This window comes from Leptonychotes weddellii, chromosome X (genome assembly GCF_054177405.1).
Source record: "Leptonychotes weddellii isolate Sample4059 chromosome X, ASM5417740v2, whole genome shotgun sequence".
Classification (NCBI taxonomy): domain Eukaryota; kingdom Metazoa; phylum Chordata; class Mammalia; order Carnivora; family Phocidae; genus Leptonychotes; species Leptonychotes weddellii.
In genome coordinates, this window is record NC_138385.1 from 941,207 (window position 1) to 951,671 (window position 10,465).

The 10,465-nt window shown below is 43.5% G+C and overlaps 1 long non-coding RNA gene across 1 annotated transcript; it reads right to left on the reverse strand.

The window, feature by feature from the left end:
- Positions 1 to 6,393: 6,393 nt before the first annotated feature.
- Positions 6,394 to 9,349, reverse strand: LOC115942980 (uncharacterized). The gene is made up of 3 exons (XR_014141467.1): positions 7,313 to 9,349; positions 6,853 to 6,978; positions 6,394 to 6,663 (listed from the first exon to the last, which is right to left on the reverse strand). It is a non-coding gene; the product is annotated as an uncharacterized LOC115942980 (long non-coding RNA).
- Positions 9,350 to 10,465: the final 1,116 nt, after the last annotated feature.

Here is a 10,465-nt window from a genome sequence, read left to right on the forward strand (position 1 = left end):
AAAAAAAAAAACTCACAGAAAAGAAAGGAGAAATAGATAAATCCGCAATCGGAGGTAAACATTTTAACACTCCTCTTTTAGTAATTGATAGAACAATATTGCAGAAAATCAGACATAGAAGAGAAAATTGAAATCTAAATACATGGTGGGAAAGAAATAATGAAGATAAGAGCAGATATGAATAACATGTTAAGTGGACAAACAATAGAGAAAAATCCATGAAAATGAAAGCTTTAAAAAAAAATACCAAGAAAACTGATTTTTTTTTTTTTAAGTGTAACCAGGGAATATTAGGAACATTATTTGTGGATAAGTTTCCCAGTTTAGATGAAATGGACAGATTCCTTGAATAACACAAATTACCAAAACTGACTCAAGAAGAAATAGAAAACCTGAATATCCCCAAATCTCTGAAAGAAATGGAACAGAAACCTCCAGGCCCACATGGCTTTACTAGTGAATACTACCAAATACTTAAAGGAGAAATATTACCAATCCTATACAAATTCTTTCAGAAAACCAGAGGCGAAACACTTCCCAAATCATTTTATGAGGCTAGCATTACACAATACCAAAACCAGATGAAGACATTGCAAGAAAAGAAAACCATAGACCAATATCCTTCATGACGTTACAAACAAACAACTTGATTAAATATTAGCAAATTCAGTCCAGCAACATATAAAGAGGATGATACAGTCGTGACCAAGTGGGGTTTATCCCAAGAATGAAAGATTGGTTTTCACTAAAAAAAATATCAATCAGTGTCATTCATCACTCACCCCCACCCCCACCCCCAAAGTTTGAGAAACAAGGTATGGATGTTCACCACTTCTATTCAACATTGTCCTGGAAATCCTAGGCAGTGCACTAGGGAGGAAAGAGAAATAAAAGTGATACAGATTGGAAAAAAAAGAAATAGAATTATTTTTATTCAGAGATGACACATTTGTGTACATAGAAAATCCTAAGTAATCTACAAAAAAAGAGGCATGAAATAAAAAAAAATCACTATCATTTATAGTAGTATTCCAAAATGTGAAATACTTAGTGACACATTTAATAACATATGTGCAAAACTTTTCATTGAAAACTAAAAGCTATTGGTAAGAGAAATTAAAGAAAAGCTACATAAATGGAGAAATAAATCATGTGCATGGATCGGAAGACCCACTATTCTTTTTTTTTCTTAAAGATTTTATTTATTTATTTGATAGAGAGAGAGAGTGCGCGTGCACAAGTAGGCAGAGCGTCAGGGAGAGGAGAAGCAGGCTCCCGGCTGAGCAGAGAGCCCCATGTGGGGCTTGATCCCAGGACCCTGGGATCATGACCTGAGCCAAGGGCAGACGCTTAACCAACTGAGCCACCCAGGCGCCCCAAGACCTAGCATTCTTAAGATCTACATTCCTACCACACCATTCTATAAATTCAATGCAAACCCAATAAAAATCCTGACTTCTCAGAAACTGAAAGTTGATTTCAAAGTGTATATGAAAGTGCAAAGAACCTAGAATAGGCAAATCAAACTTGAAAAAGAGGAATAAAGTTGAAAGACATAAGGATGACTGAAAGAGGATATAGATGGAATGGAAAGCTCATATGTCACTGGTGGTAATGTAAATGGGTACAATCATATTGGAAAACAGTTCTTCGGGGCACCTGGGTGGCTCAGTTGGTTAAGTGTCTGCCTTCGGCTCAGGTCATGATCCCAGGGTCCTGAGATTGAGCCCCGCATCGGGCTCCCTGCTCGGCGGGAAGCCTGCTTCTCCCCCTCTCCCACTCCCCTTGCTTGTGTTCCCTCTCTCGCTATCTCTCTCTCTCTCTGTCAAATAAATAAATAAATAAATAAAATCTTTTTTAAAAAAGAAAAGAAAACAGTTCTTCTGTTTCTTTTAAAGGTAAACTTACACTTGCCACGGGAAAGAATATCCAATGGGAAAAAAAGACAGTCTCTTCAACAAATGGTGTTGGGAAAACTACACATGCAGAAGAATGAAACTGGACCATTTTCTTACACCATACACAAAAATAGACTCATAATGGATGAAAGACCTAAATGTGAGACAGGAATTCATCAAAATCCTTGAGGAGAACACAGGCAGCAACCTCTTCGACCTCGGTCGCAGCTACTTCTTGCTAGACACATCTCCAAAGGCAAGGGAAACAAAGGCAAAAATGAGCTATTGTGACCTCATCAAGATAAAAAGCTTTTGCACAGCAAAGGAAATAGTCGACAAAACCAAAAGACAACCTGCAGAATGGGAGAAGAAATTTGCAAATGTCTTATCAGATAAAGGGTAGTCTCCAAAATCTATAAAGAACTTACCAAACTCAACACCCAAAGAGCAAATAATCCAGTCAAAAAATGGGCAGAAAACATGGACAGACATTTCTCCAAAGAAGACCTACAAATGGCCAACAGACACATGAAAAAATGCTCAACATCACTCGGCATCAGGGAAGTACAAATCAAAACCACAGTGAGATACCACCTCACACCGGGCAGAATGGCTAAACTTAACAAGTCAGGAAATGACAAATGTCAGCGAGGACTTGGAGAAAGGGGAACCCTCCTTCACTGTTGATGGGAATGCAAGCTGGTGCAGCCACTCTGGAAAACAGTATGGAGGTTCCTCAAAAACAGAGGAATAGAGCTACCCTAGGACCCAGCAATTGCACCACTGGGTATTTACCCCAAAGATACAAATGGAGTGATCTGAAGGGCCACCTGCACCCCAATGTTTATAGCAGCAATGTCCACAATAGCCAAACTATGGGAAGAGCCCAGCTGTCCATCGACAGATGAATGGATAAAGAAGATATGGTATATATATACACAATGGAATACTACTCAGCCATCAAAAAAAATGAAATCATGCTATTTGCAATGAGATGAATGGAACTAGAGGGTATTATGCTAAGTGAAATAAATAAGTCAGTCAGAGAGAGACAACTATCATTTGATCTCACTCATATGTGGCATTTAAGCAACAAACCAGAAGATCATAGGGAAAGAGGGAAAAATGAAACAGGATAAAATCAGAGAGGGAGACAAACCATAAGAGACTCTTAATCATAGGAAATAGATTGAGGGTTGCTGGAGGGGAGGAGGTGGGGGGATGGTGATGGACATTAAGGAGGGCATGTAATGTAATGAGCACTGGGTATTATATAAGACTGATGAATCACTGAACTCTACCTCTGAAACTAATAATACACTATATGTTAGTTAATTGAATTTAAAATTTAAAAAAGTAAACTTATACTTACCATATGACCCAGAAATCTCACTTCTGCTATTTACACGAGAGAAATAAAAATATATGTCCACGAAAAGACTTGTACATGAATTTTCATGTCAACTTTATTAATAATAACCCCAATTTGGAAACAAGCCAAATGTCCATCAGCAGGTGAATGGTTAAACAAATTATGGTACTTCCATGCAACGGAATACCAGCCGGTAACAAAGAGGGATGAATTACTGATACACCCAACAACTTGGATGAATCCCCAAGTCATTATGCTAAGTAAAGCAAGGTGGACTCCAAAGAGTACCTACTGTATGATTCTTTTTTTTTTTTTTTAAGATTTTATTTATTTATTTGACAGAGAGAGAGAGACAGCGAGAGAGGGAACACAAGCAGGGGGAGTGGAAGGGGGAGAAGCAGGCTTTCTGCCGAGCAGGGAGCCCGACTCCGGGCTCGATGCCAGGACCCTGGGACCACGACCTGAGCCGAAGGCAGACGCTTAACGACTGAGCCACCCAGGCGCCCCCCTACTGTATGATTCTTGGAAATTCTAGAAAAGGCAAATCTAAGCTCTATTTGTTATCTGAGGGCAGAATGTAGAGGAGGAGAGTGTCCATACAGAGGCACAGGGCAGAATGTAGAGGAGGAGAGTGTCCATACAGAGGCACAGGGGGAATTGTGAGAGTGATGGGAATGTATCTTGACTTTTGCTATGTACAACTTTGTCATAACTCATAAAACTGTATACTTAAAATGTGTGTAATTTTCCGTGTGTGCATTTTGCCTCAGATAAGTTGAGCAAAAACAAAAAAAGAGGAGGGACAAAGAAAAATGAATAGCGAAATGGCAGACTTAAATCCAACAATATCAGTAATTATATTAAATGTGAATTTGACAAACAATCCCGTTTAAAAGCAGACATTGTTAGAGAGATTTTTTTTAAAAGACCAAACTACATGCTGTCTACTTGAGCCACATAATTAAAATATAAAGACACTGGTAGGTTGGAAGTAAGAGGATGGAAAAGGACTTACAAATAAATAGTACAAAGAAGGCTGATGTGGTTATATCAGTATTAGATGAATCAGACTTCAAGGAAAACTGTACATTTCATAATAGTAAAAGTAGCAAATAATCCATCTGGAAGAGAAAATGGTCATAAATATGTTTGTGCCAATAACATACCTTCAAAATACATGATGCAAGAATTGATAGGATTAATAGGTGAAAGGGACAAGTCCAAAATCACACTTGGAGATGTTAACATCTGCTCTCAGTGGATGAGAGAACGAGACAACACAATCTGTTAAGACATAGAACAGGGATTGCAAACTACAGCCTCCTGGCCAAATCCAGCTCAGCATCTCTTTTATGTTAAAAGTTTATTGGCTCCTGACATAGAACATCTGATCAATAGTATCAGCTAACTTGATTGATGTTTTTAGGACACTAGATTCGAAATCTAAATTTCAGATGTGTGTATACTGCACATTCTTTTCAAGTACAAATATGTTTTGTATGCATTTGCTGGGCCAAAAACCAATTCTCAATAAATTTAAAATTTAAGGATTGAAATTTAACTGAATATGCCTCTGACCAGCCATGCCTTGTTCTTGATTTTAGAGGGAAAGCTTTCAACTTTTTGCCATTAAGTATGATGTTAGCTGCGGGGTTTATCATATACGGCCTTTATTAGATTGGGGTATATTAATTCTATACCCAATTTATTCAAGGTTTTTATGATGAAAATATGTTGTATTTTGTCAAATCCTTTTTCTGCATCTATGGAGATGATCCTATGATTTTTATCTTTCATTGTAGCAATGTGATGTTTCACATTTATAGATGTGCATATGTTGAAACATCCTTGTTCTCTGACTTCAGGTCCCCCCTGCACATGCCTCAGAGATTAAAGCTGCCTGCCCAGGGGCACCTGGGTGGCTCAGTCTGTTCAGCATCTGCCTTCAGCTCAGGTCATGATCCCAGGACCCTGGGATCGAGCCCCATGTCGGGCTCTCTGCTCAGCCGGGAGCCTGCTTCTGCCTGCCACTCTGCCTACTTGTGCTCTCTCTCTCTCTCTCTCCCTCTCTCTTTCTCTGTCAAATAAATAAATAAAATCTTTTTAAAAAAAGCTGCCTGCCCAGTAGAAAGTAAGAAAGAACAGGACTGACAGAGACAGTTGAGTCCGAGGCTGGGGCTCTCTTTGGTAACATTGCTCAATGAAATGCTTCCTCAAGCCAGAAGCCATTCTAGACACTGGTCACTGTCTTGCTTTGACATCTTCCTTACAGACAAGACAGGTTTGCCTTTATTTTCCCAACTTCTTCCAGCAGACCTATTTATAGACACCCAGGTACAAATTCATAAACATGTAGTCACAGCGTTCTACACAGCTCAGTGTCTCTCTGCAAACAGTATTGATTCTCCCTCAGACAACACTTTGTCCCTCCTCTCTTCCTCCCAGAGACTCACTTCTTGCACTTGGGCCTCGCCCATTCCTGTCCTCGGCCACTCTGGTGCCTCGTAAGCAGCCCCCCAGTGGTGTTAAATAAGGGCATCTTTCAGGGGAAGGCAGGGAATAATGATCTACTTCATCTCTCCTCCCCACCTGAGGAAGACCACTTGCCCTTTTTGTTTTCCTCAAGGACCCTTGTCATGACTTTAGGGAAGAAAGCAGCAGCATAATAAACTGGAAAAACACTGGGGAGAGATGCTGCGAGAGAGAGCCACACGAAGGAAGGAGCTCTGGAAATCCCAGGGAGCCTCAGGGAATGAGGTCTTAGATGATAGGTGAGTATAGAGGGTGGAGTGGGGCCCACTTAACCAATTGTCCCAGCACTTTTCTTCACAGGTCTGAACCAAGGCCAATAAGGCACAAGATCTTACTTAGTATGCTGATGTTCTACATTAATATGTAAGTACAACTATAAAACCAAGGAAATATTCCTTAGTAGCTGGCGGTAGTTCATGCTGAGTAACAGGACACAATTATTTCTCCCATTTCCTAAATTGTCTTCAGTTGCCTTATCCTACTTGAATATCTGAATCCCAGAACCTCCCCTCCAACGTGAGAACAAAGGCAAGAATATTAGGAGGTGGAGAAGCTAAAATTAAACTCAGACACAGAATAGTAGCTGTTCTATTTTCTGTATTTATTAAACATTTAACTACCAAACAAAACACATGGATCCCAAGCAGCCAAGGGCCAGTACAGGCAAAAGACAATGCATCAGTGCGCCAGCGGGGTGCCTAGGCCGGGACATGCGGTTGGGTTTAGCCCCCTTTTTCCTGCTGCGGCTTAGCAAAAAAGGGAGGCACAACGCGCTGCATGGTCCGAATCACCAGGGAAACCTGGTCAAGACAGGAGGTGACGGACATTTGGAGTTGGCCAGGGTCCTCAGCAGTCAATCGGCTAACAAGGAAGAAAAAGTAAAATTCAAGTTAGAGGGGCGGAGGGGTACATTCCCCCATCTGCCCCTTCACACAGCAACACTCCTTCCTTACACTTAATCCCTCCCGGTTTCCATTACAGCTCCTCCTGAACTCACATTGTCCCTGGCCACTTGCCACCACCCTCCCCCGCGACCATTCTAGAACTAACACAGTCAGGACGCTGCCGTTCACACTGAGCTCCTTCCGAACTGGCCCTCGGCGTTCAGCATTTGGAGTCATGAAGCGCTCGGCAATCTCCGCCTCCACGGGCGACGGGAAAGGTATAGTGAGGATGCTGGGGGGGTATGGTTAAGGAACCATCCACGGTATCAGCGTTGCCTCTGCCACAGGCCTCCTCCCCCATGAGGCCCGTCTCCCCCCGCCAGGCTGACCCTACACACATCGGCCACCCTGGACGCCACGGCCGCCACCGCCTCTTCCCCCTCAGGCTGGTTGTCCCCCCGCCGCCACGACCCTGTCAGCACAGGCCAACCCCTAGCCGACACCCTCCAGGTGTCCAGAGCGCCCTCCTGCTCCCCTTGCAAGCCCGCTTGCCTGTGTGCCCCATCAAAACACCTCCAGCCCCTCCCCGAGCCGCCCAGCCCGCAGGGGCTCCGTGAATAGGATACAACTGGAGCAGTCGGCGCCCAGGACCTCCAGCCGCGGGTGCCGCATCTCCGTCAGGCCCTGGGGCGTGGGGGGCCTGTTCCATCTGGGACACGCCACCAGAAGCGGCGCCCGCCTCTCCCTCAGCGCCGCGACCTCCGGGATTGTCCAGGCCTTCGGGCTCGCTGGGGTCACCAGGGTCACGGGGTTCACCAGGACCACCTGGCGCACCCACCACAATGCCCACAGCACCTGCGCCTTCCCGTACAGCCCTCTCGGCTCACCCACCATCCGCCTCAGACCTCATCCTGCATCCTCCCACCTCCTCACGAGGCACCGAAGGACAAAGCACTTCCTGACAAAACTTCACCCCTTCGCGCGCATTGCAACTTGGGATACCCCAGAACGCCTGCGCAAACACACCCCTGGTAGTGCCTCTTGACTCGTGATTGGTTCCCACCAAACAGCCCTAGAGACCCCGTACGTTTTTTCTGTACCCAATCCGTGCTCTGCTCGCCTATGAAGTTCCGCCCCCTTAGTGCCGCTCGGCGAACAGAAATCCTCCGAGCCGGCCCTGCCCCGGCATGCTCAGACTGCCACGTCGCAACTCCTAAAGCCTCTGAGCACGTGACTGTTCCTGCTAAGCCTGCCCCCCTCCCCCGCCCCGTAATGCCCACTTCACCTCAGAACCTGTGCTTCCGTCCGCGTACCTAACCACACATGACCAGCTGGCTTCCTCCATGTCCCCAAGTCAAGTCCTTAGCTCATGGGTTATTAAAAAAGAGGCCCTGAGCTGGATTTGGCCAGGAGGCTGTAGTTTGCCAATCCCTGTTCTATGTCTTAACAGACTGTGTTGTCTTGTTCTCTCACTTCCTAAGATTAAGAGTCTCTTATGGTTTGTCTCCCTCCCTGATTTCATCTTGTTCCATTTTCCCCTCTTTTCCCCTATGATCCTCGGCCTTGTTTCTTAAATTCCACATATCAGTGAGATCATATGATACTTGTCTTTCTCTGATTGACTTATTTCACTTAGCGTAATGCCCTCTAGGTCCATCCACATGGTTGCAAATGGCAAGACTTCATTCTTTTTGATGGCTGCATAATATTCCATTGTATATATATATACCATATCTTCTTTATCCATTCATCTGTCGATGGACAGCTGGGCGCCTTCCATAGTTTGGCTATTGTGGACATTGCTGCTAAAACATTGGGGTGCACGTACCCCTTCGGATCATTACATTTGTATCTTTGGGGTAAATACCCAGTAGTGCAATTGCTGAGTCCAAGGGTAGCTCTATTTTCAACTTTCTGAGGAACCTCCATACTGTTTTCCAGAGTGGCTGCACCAGCTTGCATTCCCACCAACAGTGTAGGAGGGTTCCCTTTTCTCTGCATCCCCGCCAACATCTGTTGTTTCCTGACTTGTTAATTTTAGCCATTCTGACTGGTGTGAGGTGGTATCTCATTGTGGTTTTGATTTGGATTTCCCTGATGCTGAGTGATGTTGAGCATTTTTTCATGTGTCTGTTGGCCATTTGTAGGTATTCCTTGGAGAAATGTCTGTCCATGTCTTCTGCCCATTTTTTTAAAAAAAAATTTTTAATTTATTTGACAGAGAGAGACACAGCGAGAGAGAGAACACAAGCAGGGGGAGTGGGAGAGGGAGAAACAGGCTTCCTGCCGAGGAGGGAGCCCGATGTGGGACTTGATCCCAGGACCCTGGGACCATGACCTGAGCCGAAGGCAGACGCTTAACGACTGAGCCACCCACGCGCCCTTCTGCCCATTTTTTGACTGGATTATTTGCTCTTTGGGTGTTGAGTTTGGTAAGTTCTTTATAGATTTTGGAGACTACCCTTTATCTGATAAGACATTTGCAAATATCTTCTCCCATTCTGCCGGTTGGCTTTTGGTTTTGCCAACAATTTCCTTTGCTGTGCAAAAGCTTTTTATCCTGATGACGTCCCAGTAGTTCATTTTTGCCTTTGTTTCCCTTGCCTTTGGAGACGTGTCTAGCAAGAAGTTGCTGTGGCTGAGGTCAAGGAGGTTGCTGCCTGTGTTCTCCTCTAGGATTTCGATGGATACCTGTCTCACATTTAGGTCTTTCCTCCATTTTGAGTCTATTTTTGTGTATGGTGTAAGTTTCATTCTTCTGCATGTGGCTGTCCAATTTTCCCAAAACTATTTGTTGAGGAGACTGTCTTTTTTCCATTCCATATTCTTTCTTATTTTGTCGAAGATTGGTTGACCATATAGTTGAGGGTCCATTTCTGGGTTCTCTATTCTGTTCCATTGATCTATGTGTCTGTTTTTGTGCCAGTACCGTACTGTCTTGATGATGACAGCTTTGTAATAGAGCTTGAAGTCCGGAATTGTGATGCCGCCAGCTTTGCTTTTCTTTTTCAACATTCCTCTGGCTATTCAGGGTCCTTTCCGGTTCCATACAAATTTTAGGATTATTTGTTGCAGTTCTATGAAAAAAGTTGATGGTATTTTGATAGGGATTGCATTGAATGTGTAGGTTGCTCTAGGTAGCACAGACATTTTAACAATATTTGTTCTTCCAATCCATGAGCATGGAATGTTTTTCCATTTCTTTGTGTCTTCCTCAATTTCTTTCATGAGTATTCTATAGTTTTCTGAGTACAGGTCCTTTCCTCTTAGGTTAGGTTTATTCCATTGAATTTCCTTTTTTAACTTTAAAAGTTATGAGATTGGTAATGGAAGAGTTAACTTCTTTAGAGACAAAAAAATCTCTATTAAAACCACCTTTTTCAGCAAAATAATCATCATTGCCATCCTTACCTTCACACTCCTTGTCATTTTCTTATCATCTTCTTCTTTCTGTTCCACTTTTTCTTGCTTTTTCAGCCTTTACAGCTCCATTTTCTGTCATTACCTCAGGTCTCTGTTAGCCACATAGCCGATAATACCCAGATTTCTGACCCAAAATATTGTAAAATATAATACAATGATTATTGGGGTTTTTTTTAAGATTTATTTATTTATTTGTCAGAGAGAGAGAGAGAGATCGCGTGCGCGAACGCATAAGCAGGGAGAGGGGCAGAGGGAGAAGCAGGCTCCCCGCTGAGCAAGGAGCCTGATGCAGGACTGGATCCCAGGGTCCTGGGATCATGACCTGAGCCAAAGGCAGACACTTAACCAACTGAGCC